This window comes from Dermacentor albipictus, chromosome 8 (genome assembly GCF_038994185.2).
Source record: "Dermacentor albipictus isolate Rhodes 1998 colony chromosome 8, USDA_Dalb.pri_finalv2, whole genome shotgun sequence".
In the NCBI taxonomy this organism is placed as follows: domain Eukaryota; kingdom Metazoa; phylum Arthropoda; class Arachnida; order Ixodida; family Ixodidae; genus Dermacentor; species Dermacentor albipictus.
This window is the reverse complement of record NC_091828.1, coordinates 65,163,287-65,175,444: the sequence shown is the minus strand read 5'-3', so window position 1 is coordinate 65,175,444 and position 12,158 is coordinate 65,163,287. Positions and strand designations below refer to the sequence as shown.

The window sequence follows — 12,158 nt, the reverse complement described above, 5'->3', positions numbered from 1 at the left end:
GACAACACCCGTACTTCGAACTAAACTTATTGCAGTGTATGGCGTAAGCTCCCTAAGGAATATTATTGTAAATGAGCGAACCCCTGCTTGTCGCTAAGACTCTGGCGCACTGCCTTTTGTTGCGCACCGCTTTACCGCATGGCTTCGGCGAGACGATCACTATCGTTGCCCGCTCCGCACGCCTCTCTGCGCAAGCTACCTTGACGAACAGTATACGGCAACGCGCCTATTTAGTGACTCCACTTACGCATGCGCAGCGCCACCACCTGCTGCCTTCGAGACTCGCGCAGGAGCGACCTTGACGAAAAAGTGGGCACAGGCCCCAAAAGGTGACCCTGCGACCCCCAATTTCCGCTAAATGTACTTTTGCGCACTAGAAACGCTTATAGCATGCACTTGCGGCCACAGCTTCCTCCTCCACGCTACTCCTCCCGATTCCCGCTGTAAAAAGAAATTTAAAGCGATTTAGAAAATTAACCAAAGCACTTTGGAAATTAAAAATGGCCTAGTGCATTCCTCGTGACGTGTATTTTGTACATTGGGCACTTTTTTAGCGAGTCTGGGAGCGCTAATTGTCCTTTTGAGGCTGACCGAAATACCATGTCCAAACTCCTGTCTGAGTAGCCGCGTAACGCTTCAGAATAATTGTGTTAGTTGGTTTCAAAGACCACGAATTTCTCGCAAATTTCCGCTTTTAGCAAGCTCCTATACCCTCTTTCAATGCGCATTCACACGACCACGCATCAGAACAGAAAGTAAGCGGGCCAAGTCGAGTCGGCAGTAATGCTTCGTCCAGCGCTCGTCTGGGCACAACAGCCCCATATAACAAGAAGCGACAGCGGGTGCCACCGCGAGTCATATCACGTGCTCGAGCGACGTGGCACAGAGAAAAGCCTGAGGGGGGTGGGATCGAACTAACCTGCGGCAACATCATCGGTGCGCGCCCCAGAAAGCCATCGAATTTGTCACGCTGTCGTTGGGGCCAGAGCGACGCGCGGCGGTGTCCGATTTCACTACGTCGAAGAGGAATGGGGGGGCGGTTCCGACCCTGGTGACGTAAGTTACGGCGCAGGCGCGGGGTGTCTGCTCGAGCGTGACAGCGGGCTTCCGTGCCGCGACATCTGTCGGTGCGTATACGCCGAGCCTAAAAGATGAATTTTAATGGTCACGCTTTGATTCTCCGCGCCGCGGTGGTCCGCCCGCTAGAGGCCGCTCCACCCAACTCCCTGGCGCCCTCTGCAGAGCAGGTTGCCAACCACTGGGGTGGGCGGATTCGGTCCGGGACGTTGTATTCGTTCCGGCAATACACAAAAGGTGAGCGACAGATTTCAATCAATAAATTTAGTTGGTTAATTTAAGCTCCTAGGTATATTTTTTGTGCGACCGTTCGTGTTCTTTTAGGTGCTTCCCGGGTTTTGTGCACCTTTACTTGCGGCGAAGTCCAAGTTGCTTGCGTGATTTTGCTTGCTGAGAAAGGAAGCGAGGTGGTGACTTCTGGTTAATTATATATATAAATACATACGTAACTGAAAATTATTGCTACAGCTTGGCGTTTGGCTGAAGAACTACGCATCGCAAGTTCGCGTTTTTGTCACTCTCATAACGTCGATAGGAAGCTGCTGGAGCGAAATAGTTGATTCAATTACATGAACAAAGAATCTAAACAAGAGAGTAGTTGGAGAGGCAGATTGAGGCTTGAAGTGTTTAGCAGTGGCATAGCACAAGCAACGTCGATGAAGCGAACATTTCTACAAGAGCACTCGTCTTCGTCATGGCTTCAGCGTTATCTTCAACGTTCTTTGTTCTATACCACTGCTCCTTAGCACGGAAATGAGCTAGAATAATAATGGGATTCGAGGGGCTCCATTCTTTCTTTTTGTGTGTGAGCGAGGTACAAGCACGCCAAGCAACAGATCATCGAGCTAACGAGTATGCAAGGTAAATTATTTGTTACTTTTAGTTTTAGCAAGCATTAGTTGGCACAGCGCTTAGCCATCGCACTGCGCGGGCGATTCTCCACCGATCAAACTATCTTTGTTGCAAAAGTCGCTTGTCAGAAACATACGAGTTCTGGGCATGACGCTTGCAACGGTGAAATCAATGCTTCGTCCACTTCTGTAAGACAATAAGGACTGTTGTGGCGGCTGTGAAAGCGGAGACATCGAGTCAATGTGATGGCGCAACTCGGCTGCCATTATAGACGTCAGAATAGCCGGGCCTACGGGCACGTGCCGTCACTCGAGAGCGTCGGGGGTGTCTGAAGATTTACACTTTGTGGCGGCGTGATCTGGAAACACAGCCCTCCTCTTTTCCCGCAGCCACCGACACCTGTGGAGAGTGCAGCATGGTGCTCCAGATGTACGGGTAACGGATCTGTTTCCACAGAATTGCGCAACGAAGCAACAAACGGTATTTCTAGTCTACCTGTCAAGCAAGTGGAACAACTGCCGAAGGTGCACGATGTGTACACAGACTTTACCCTTTCGCAGTCGAATATAGTTCCGGAGGCAGCGATCTTAGGATGGGCGGGATTAGATTGATTTAGAGGTGCATGGTATGTTACCGCGTATAGCGTGAATTATTTGTGGCGGATACCGCCGGTAACACTAACAATGCATGCACATGGAAGTGCCGACGCAGAACCCCAACTTGGATCGAAAGTCGCTCTTAATCCATCACCGACCTGACAACTTGAAGTAAATGGTAATATGAGCTATTAACAAGTCCCATCTCACGTTTAGGGCAAAGATTCAGGTATGTTTTGTCGTCATGATTGAGATCAGTTGCGTGCTTTGGTGCTGCTAGGCTTACAGAGACGGCGCCGTGTTGTAAAAGTGGTTCGGCTTTCATTTAGCAGATGACGATACAGCATCATCGCTGCTGATGCGTTGGCGATGCCAAACGCTCTAAACACCTAGTTATTCAATCCATAATAATTTTCATACGACTGCTCTGCAAGGTCCACGCTGACGGTATGCTAAAGCTGCGATCTCTCGGAACGCAGAGGCGACGCAGTCGCTGCGAGTGTAACGCACCACGGGATAGGTGGCTGTGGTTCGGACAAATGGCATCAGCTAAATCTTCCGACCGCCTTAGATCAAAAGCCCCTACATTTCCCCAAACAGGCATTGTTCATGGCTTTGAGTGTGTTTGGTGGGTCAGAAAAGAACTAGGGCAGTACTAATGCAGTTGTGAAGAGAACAGCGTTTATTGCAAACACGGGTAAGCGCTCACTGTACATATATGTGTCACCAAATAGGTTGGCAAGCGAGCGCAAGCAAGTCGCCGAGCAGATTGTGCGGCGCGGGTGAGCACCTTTAGAGGCGTTTTCTCGCTCCTTATTGGATAAGGATATTGTCGGTAAAGGGACACTAAAGGTTACCAGAAAGTCAAGTTAAAGTGATAAAGCAATGCTCTAGAACATCTAAGGCGTCAATATAATCGCGAACATAACTTTAGTAAGCGAGAAATTGAGGCAAATTCAGGACACGACTTGAGAACCCCCAGTGACATTCCGGTACTATAGCCCGATGACGAAAGCACTCCTCATCATAATTTATGTCACTGGTACTCAACTACTCGCATTAAAAAGATCATTTCATGAGATTATAAGACTAAAGAAAATGCTACTTGTCTACTTCTAGTCGATTCTAAGAAAAAATAACATTTTGACATTACCCTTGAGTAGTATGGGTGATCTAAAGGTTTCGTTTTCGCTCGACTCTGCGCGCTCGACTTCGCGCGGCGCGCGCTTTATCGCGTCGTGCTGCGGCGGTCCTGCTGGCTCGCGAAACTTGCATTCGGAACAAGTAGGGAGAATGCCACGTCCATGTGATGTCGTGGGATGCGCGAACGGTCCGCGGAACTTGGCCAAGGGCAGTTGCAGCGGCGAATCCAACGTTACTTATCACTGTGTGCCAACGAGTGAACCTCTCCGTTCGAAGTGGTTAAGTGCCGCACCTCTGCCACAGTGCGCTGGCGAAGAGCCGAGAAATCACGTAGTGTGCTCGCTGCACTTTCGTCCAGAGGATTTCGAGTTCAACATCGACTTACTGAAGTCGCGTGAAGTGCCTTTCAAAGCAGGCCGTCGCCGTAGTAGTACGCAACGACGCCGGCAGCGCGAGCCCTCAACAGCAGGTCACGTTCATCAGTGCTTAAATCGCTGAACTCGAGCCCAGCATCGCGAGGTAATGTGTCGTTGTCAGGGTCGTCCATTGCAACGAGCGTCGAAGTTTGCGTATAAAATAAAGAACCAGCTTATCGTCGTGCGCTTTCCTTTCCGCTAGCCACCATATAGTTCCGCTTTCGCGCTGCTGTCGGCTCTGTCATGGCTCTGTTTCTGGCCGCGCGTTTGCGTTTTGTGCAGAAAAGCCGTAGCGCCGTCTGCGGGAGCCGCTTTACTCACCGACGGCGCAACCTCACTATGAGATCATGACGTCAATACTCTTCGATCGGAGGGCAGGTGATTTGAACTGCGCTAGACGTACGCGGACGCTTCAGAACGCATTTTCTCCTAAAATTAGTCTCTTCTTCGCACGAAACAAGCGTTTCCAGGTTTCTGGGATGGTATATATATATATATATATTTATGTGTGTGGGTGTGGGGGGGGGCGCCTTGGAAAAAAAAAAAAGGTGATACGTCGATGGTTGACTTTTGCCATTAGGTCTCACACACAAAAAAAGGCGGTTAAGGATCTTCTCCAATGACTTCAATTATTTCGAGGTTCTAAATCGTTGCGTTGCTTGTGCACAGTAGGAATTCGACTCCATCAGACCCATGTGTTTTACTCTATAGCTATGTGACTCAAATTTGGCATGATCGCATCATACACTGTAAGTGAAACTATTGCAACGCGGTATGGGAGTAAACGGCTCTTCCCGTATCGCATTCCCGTTTCTGTTCTTTTTTAATAGTATTTTCAAGTCGTGTTAAATATTCACTCCCCTGCTGACCATGTTTTTGAATGTAGAAATTGGAGTATTCTTCTAGTCCGAGTGAACATTGTTGGATAGGACAGTCAGACACTTTTTTTTTACTCACTTCATGAAGTTATTTTGCGGCTATTCCTGAGAGTTATTTCTGAGAGCTCACCTGTTATGGCCCCAAGCGTCATGTTTCCGTGAACACGTCGCCTAATCTTGAATCGGTGGAACCATATTTCGTCGTAGCGTATAGGAAGCAAAGACGACAAATTGTCGCGATGGCTGGCCTGCTACATAAGCTGGAGCTTCCGCGGAAGTGAAACAGGCTGACTACTTGCGTGCATGCGTCAACGTTGAAATACGGCCATGCTCCGCACACAGCTTTCACTACTCAGCGAACTGTAAATTATAAATTGTTCAGTTGTGCGCCCAAGCAAGCACTTACGGCATCCGCGCTGCCTTAGGTACTTCTATAATTCGACTCCCGGTGCAGTCAACACGGCAATATATAGTGTGGCCGTTGCGCCACCACGGTATGTTTTCCGATAGCGTGGCCGTGCCTGTCACAGAATGTAGGCTTAACTGCAAGGGATGGAGCTTGTGAGGGAGTATAATGGTAGTATTTAATCGCGCGATCTTGAGCAAGGTTACAGATCACGTGATTTTAAACTCCATGTGGATGGTTTCTATTCGCGTAATCTAAAACTCCGTACGTCGTAAAGTCGGCTAAGAACATTATTCTTGCTACCTTTCTTCCAGGTGGTAGTAAAACGATGTCGTTTAGCGCATTTTAACCAAGCATGCGAGAGTAATTTTTTTTTTTTTGGTACAAGATAGTTTTCAAAGCTCATGAGCGGAGAAAAGCCCCCATCTTGGGTCAATGTTGGCAAATTGTTGCTAATGGTGCACTCCCATAGAAGTCTCTTGCGGGCTACTTTCAAGGTTGTCAGGCGTATATAACCCAGACCTTCAAATTATTGCGATTCCAGCTAACTACATATTCACCGAAATTTGAGACGGGAGAGGCAGTGAGGTTAACAGGAAAAGAAGTTTCTGGTTTGCTACCCAACACAGGGAGAAGGATAAGGTAATAAACAAAGGCGATACAAAAGTGTAGAAAGAAACCAACGCACAATATCAATGAGGTAACTTTGTGGCCACATTTCTCCGCCAATTTTTTTTTTGTGTATACTTGTGTACGTCTGCAAGATTACCTTTTGGAATGTTAACCTTAAGCAGACCCGCCGTGGTTGCTCAGTGGCTATGGTGTTGGGCTGCTGAGCACGAGATCGCGGGATCGAATCCCGGCCACGGCGGCCGCATTTCGATGGGGGCGAAATGCGAAAACGCCCATGTACTTAGATTTAGGTGCACGTTAAAGAACCCCAGGTGGTCGAAATTTCAGGAGTCCTCCACTACGGCGTGACTCATAATCAAAAAGTGGTTTTGGCCCGTAAAACCCCATAATTTAATTTTTAATTAACCTTAAGCAGGATAGAGTGTTAGAAAACGCGACACGAAAAGTAAATCTTATTTCATTGAATACAGGCAATAAGCCTCTTAGAAAATTCGCAATACTGCTGGGGCCGCTTGAAAGAGAGCAGAAAGGAAAACGTCATGGCATTGGCTGGTTTCCTTACAACGGGCATCTCAAGCGGACAAGAGGGCATAAGCGTGTGCAAGTCATACTTATTAAGTGGAGAAGGAATACAACACAATACAGGAGAAGGTCCCATAGTCTGTCAAGGGAACCTCCTTTGGGACATAAAACAGCGAAGAGAAAAACTCCGCGTGTGCAAATATATGGCCACGCAATGCTAGCACACAGCACACACGGTTTTGCGATATAAATAAAACTTTGGAAACAAAAACTCGTGATTGTAGATACATGTCGAAGGCATGGAATACGGGTATTTAGGGGATAAAAAATATACATTTACAGAAAAATGAAGCAATTACAGATCACGCGACACGGTAAACATGTAGGCTACAAAGACATTGGTAACAATAATAAACAGCAGTCCGATAGCAGGTATAATTATACATTTTGTAAGCAATAAACGTGAACGATTAAGAATAGAATGCAATAATAAGAATAGTAATTAATGCTAATGGGAAGAACAAATCACGCATGAAATAAGGTAACATGAAATGTTCAGAAAGAAATGAAAATTACAGGTGTTCTGTGGCAACCAGTGTATGAAAAAGATTGTCTTCCTAAAGCACTCTTAAATATATGCAACATAAGGTAGCGCCTTTAGACAGCGCCGTGAAACACGAACACGGAGCAGAACGCGACTACGAGTTTCAGGGAAATACTGAAAATATAAAATAAAAAAAAAGGGGCTGACAGATGGAATAGCACACTTTGGTATAAAGGTTGTAAACAGGGATAAGGTGCCTTATAAAAACTCACCAACGTTTGTATAGGAGGACCCATCTTATCCGTATAGGAGGACCTATCTTATCCTATAAAAAACGTTGGCCAGCCTTTCTGAGGCACCTTATCCCTGTTTATAACCTTTATACCACAGGAAAATACTGAGTTATCTAAAAGTAAGCATCCTCTCACAATACCGACAACTGAGCTTTACTACTTTATCAAAACATGCAGACAGCCCATGAGCCTCGGTTCGATCATGTTGTCGCTGAAGAAGCTGTAGCGTTGCTGGATAAAGCATGATTTCTTGCTTTTCGCTCGTTGCTTCTTACGTATTTTTCTTGAGTGTGCGATAATTGCGATTGGTGTATTCGTATATTTGCGCACGCTGCAATAAACTGTTTTTCGGAAGCGAGCGTCTTGCCCTGTTTCTCCTTCCCTGTTTTTCGTTGTTGGTGTTTCGTTGCATCATTTAGCAAAATGACTTCGTAACAAAGATAGCTCAGCTTTCAACGAATATGCCATTCTCTGTTACCATGGTAGGTGGAGGCTTCAAAGGAGCTCAGCCACGTATGTTCAAGCAGTAGAATATGTACCACACCCTGCACAGGATGACACTAAGTGAGTATCAAGCTTGGGAAAGTCGTACAGGATATTTCGATTTGATACGAAAGTAGATCTCCTAACGTGGGGTTACCGTCGGCGGCATTCTTGCGAACTCAGGGGTGGTATTCTGTGTCACCCTTGTGGACACTTACACTATATCCCTCCCCACCCCACCTACAAAAGAAAAATGAGTAAGGGTTTGTAACAACTCTTACAAATTGCTTTTTTTTTTTGTGTCAGCACTTGAGTCACTACGTTTCTGTTTTTGTAGATGTGTCCAGAGAAGCCTGCTGCATAAAACAATTGCACCCATTGTAGGCAGCAAATTCATTATCTGAAAGGGAGTGACGACTTCCTAGTCTATAATCGCCTTCATTCTCGCGTTCCCTCGAGATTAAAAATAAGAAGCTTAGTGGCTATGGTGTTGTGCTGCTGAGCTCGAGGCTGCAGGTTCAATCCAGAAGGCGTCGGGCGCGGAATGCAGAAGAAGCTCGTGTATGCCGCGCATTTACCGCACGTTAAAGAACACCCACCTTCTGAAAATGAATCCGGTGTCTATCTCTACGGCGTACAGCATAATCAGTCTCGCGGTTGCTGTCCAAGGATGATCTCATTTTAGTGACACGCATAGGCTGAATTCACCTTACTGATTTATTAAGTATATTTGCATGCGAAAAGTAAAAGCTGGATGCCAACAAAAAAACAAACAAAAAAGGTGTTGTCGATAAGCATTAGACGTCTCTGCTTCCACACGGAAGCCTTTTTAAAACGTCTTCATTCAAAAATACTTTGCGAACAACGCTTCCGTATGGGAGCCTAAACGTCAAATACGTATTAACCATACCTTTATTCGGTAAGCATCCTTTCTTTTTTTGTTCTATTGACGCGGACTAACTACCAGGCAGAATGACTGGCGGTGGAACTCTCAACTTTATCGAAAACATCGTGACAAAACAAGTTAGGTGTAAAAGTTAACCGTTCAACTTCTCCCACGGAAGCGCTACGAGGCCAGCTCGCTTCAGAACTGCAGCTCGAGAAAGATCAAAGAACCAGTGTCACTATGCCGAAAGGCTTGTTGGGTCGTCGACGAGGCGTCTGACATGAAGCAAGAAAAAAAATTCTGTACGATCAGCTTGTACTTGGTGACTACGTAACGAGAAGGACGACTCCGAGGCGTTCGCGGAAGGGCCGGGACGTCATGAATTATTTACGCGCTAGGTGCTCCGAGCGTCAGCGCCCCGCACTTCCGTACACAGCGGGTTCGGGCTCCCCCTTGCAGAAAAAAAACTGTCGTCGTCGGCGATGACAGCGGCGCAAACGCGTCGGACGAACGAATGCGATTTTCGGGACTTTGACACTTCCAGCCTTAGCGTCGATCATGCACTTCTGCGCACATATGTAAACAATGACGCGATCCGTTCGGAATGCCCCCGAAACTGTCTGTAATTTCGGCCGTCGAGAAAAAGAAATTACCATGATTTATGTCTTAAGGCTACGGAAGCATCCTCACGTCTTCATTTTGTACGTTTGGTTGGGGGAATGCGAGACAAAAGGAGCAACGTAATGCAACGTTTATATTGAACTAGCAGTCGAAATGAAGCATAAAATTGCAATGAACAGTTGGCTTTAGTTATTTCGATTGTTATTCTAGTGTTATAAATACAACACATGCACCAAATGCCAACAACGCAGCGAGAGAAGTGATCTCTCGAATGAAAAGCAGAATGAATATGTACACATTAGCGAAGGCACTTCTACACATTTGATCTTTCGTAGCGGTTTTGGTGGAGTGTGTCAGTCAAGGCTGATTGAAAGTGTACAGTAAAGTTCGCGCATAGTTGCGTTAGTATAGCGTTAGCTGCCTTAAGTTCGTTATTCGCAAGCACTCTTAAAGATTTTACACAGTGCATGCCTTGCAAATTTTCCGTTTATCTTTTGGGAAAGAAAAAAAAAAGCAAACGTTAATGGACAGTACGCCGTCTGGTGCCACGTGTCTAACCTGATCAAGTCAACACAATCCATTATCGGGCTTGCTGCCTTTTCTATATGCCATCTTGTTTCGCCAAGCCTCTAGGGGCATCAAAATTGCCGAAAAATCTCGGAAATTGGGTGAAGCTATCAACAGCACGTTTCCTTGCGAATCACGTGAAGCTTAATTCATGAACCCTTCGTTTGAATGAAGGATAATTTATACCCCTGTCCCATGGCACATGTAATGTCATTCGCAGCTAATGAGATTACGTCTTAATGCCGGTTTTGTTGCTTCTAAACGGGCATAGTGAATGACCTTCACAGCCAGTGGCATTCGTCCATTGAATGAGTTTCCCAAACTCGCGCAAGCGCCACTTGCAATCTCGACGACAGCGGCAGCAGAAGCCACCAGAAACATGCGAGGCATCGGCATCCAATCAAATAAAGGTTACCGTCTCTCAGCCGTGCTGTTCCACTGGGAGTCGGCGTCGCATCTGCGTTCGCCTCAGCCGTAGGTGCTAAGCGACTCGCGGTGGGGCGCCACGTCTTCCCCCGGCTAAGTCCCAGTCTTTTCTGCTTCCCTCCATTACCCCACAATCATATTTTTGTAGACCTCGGAACCCCCACTAGGAGGTGTCCATACTGACGCATTCGCGTTGTTTCTTTAATAAGTAACGAACGTGCGCTTATAACTTTTTATTATGTGGTGATACGTATCGCTGTTGGGGACTCCGTAGGGCCGGGGTGTCGTTTCATCGGGGTGGATGCGGCAGGTTTGAACATTTGAAAAAGCACAAAGAAGGAGATGGATGCTGAAACAGGAAAGAAAAAGAACGAAAAATACATATTTATGTTATACCGCTAGTCCACAAGGCCACGAAACAGAACTCCGCGAAAACTGAAAAAAAAAAAAGATCGAGGACATTTGCAGGTAAACACGCAATATTTAGTTAACAGACAAGGCAAGCTCTAGTCAAACAAGTGTGAAATGGAGACACGATGTCACTTGGCCACCGCTGAACCAAAGTGAAAAATTTTTGTTGTTGTTATTGAAGAAGTAAAATTTAGTGACTCATGCATCCAATCTTATTATGGTCTTGAAAACTCCTCTTTTATCGCGATAGCAAATATACGCACATTCAAAGCGCATTTATTACATCTGCGTCGGCGTGGCCGTGAGGTTCCGTATAAAGTACTAAAGCTACAAAATGGCCGCCGCGCGCCCTGTGCTGTATGTGTGAGTGAAAGGGCACGAGGTTGAGCCGGCGAAGGCGGCTCAATCGCGGGTGCGAGTGAGAAAGGCCTGCCGGAAGCGCGCCCTCTCCTGTCGCGTGCGAGACATAGGGAGAGGGCATGGGCGCCGTACTTCTACGGCGGCTGCTGCTTACGGCGCGCCCGTGCGGGCACGCAAGATCTTGAAAGCGATCGCCCGCGCGGTCCTCATCTTCAAAGCGCTCTGCGGTGTTTGCAGAGCGCGCGTAGTCCCGGTGGCTTCGTATGCGCCGTGCTTTTGACGTATCGTTCGCCTTGAAGCGAGAGATGCGCGAAGGTCAATTCGATCGCAGCTGTTGCCGCGATTCCTCACGTCAGAATTTTCGCAGCTAGTTTTCGCGCTCATCGAGCGAGATGTGCTCATGTTTACCTGTGCGAACGTGACGCTGTGCTTGTTAATTTAGTTAAAACACGTTGGTGGGCTTGAATCCATAATAGAATGTGTAAGCGCGTCTGAACGAAGACGCAGAAAGAAACAGACACACAAAGACAGCGCTGTCTCTTTGCGTCTGTTTCTTTCTACGTCCTCGTTCAGTCGCCCTTACGCATTATATTGTTATTAATTTATTTAGTACGCGAATGTTTACAAGTTTATACTCCCAATGAAACTACTATCATTACTTCGTAGAGCTATCTACTAAGTTGCTATCGCCATCGATTTGCTAATTTGCTATCGCTATCCGGCGAAACTTAGACTTCTTTAAAGGGAAATTGCCAGTAAACTTGAAAACCTTATAAACCGAACTGCACAAATATTGTGTAGAATATGATCGCACCTTGAGCAAATAGACATTATAGGCATATTATATTGGCCAGAAAACGGTTTGTTTTAAGGAACCCTTGTCGAAAATAGGCGCAAATATTTCCTATAATATCATGTCCTAGATCGTTTTGTTGAGTGTGATTGGGAATTCTCCCATCCTAACGCATTTTTGGTGGCTATGGACGCTTTTCATTTCTGCGCATTTCTACCCTAAAGAAAGACCAAACTCTGCAGCTTCTGCGG

The 12,158-nt window shown here is 46.5% G+C and overlaps 1 long non-coding RNA gene across 3 annotated transcripts in view; it reads right to left on the bottom strand.

The window, feature by feature from the left end:
• LOC135914296 (uncharacterized) overlaps window positions 1–12,158 on the bottom strand; it is a 256,733-nt gene that overhangs the window by 87,406 nt on the left and 157,169 nt on the right. Inside the window, exon 4 of one of the 3 annotated variants that reach the window (XR_010568273.2) lies at window positions 10,565–10,692. The exons of 1 other annotated variant lie outside the window; for it this stretch is intronic. This is a non-coding gene — a long non-coding RNA (uncharacterized lncRNA). Of the gene's footprint in view, window positions 1–10,564; window positions 10,693–12,158 lie in introns of those variants that run through there. One more of the 3 variants, XR_010568274.1, reaches the window with a different exon arrangement.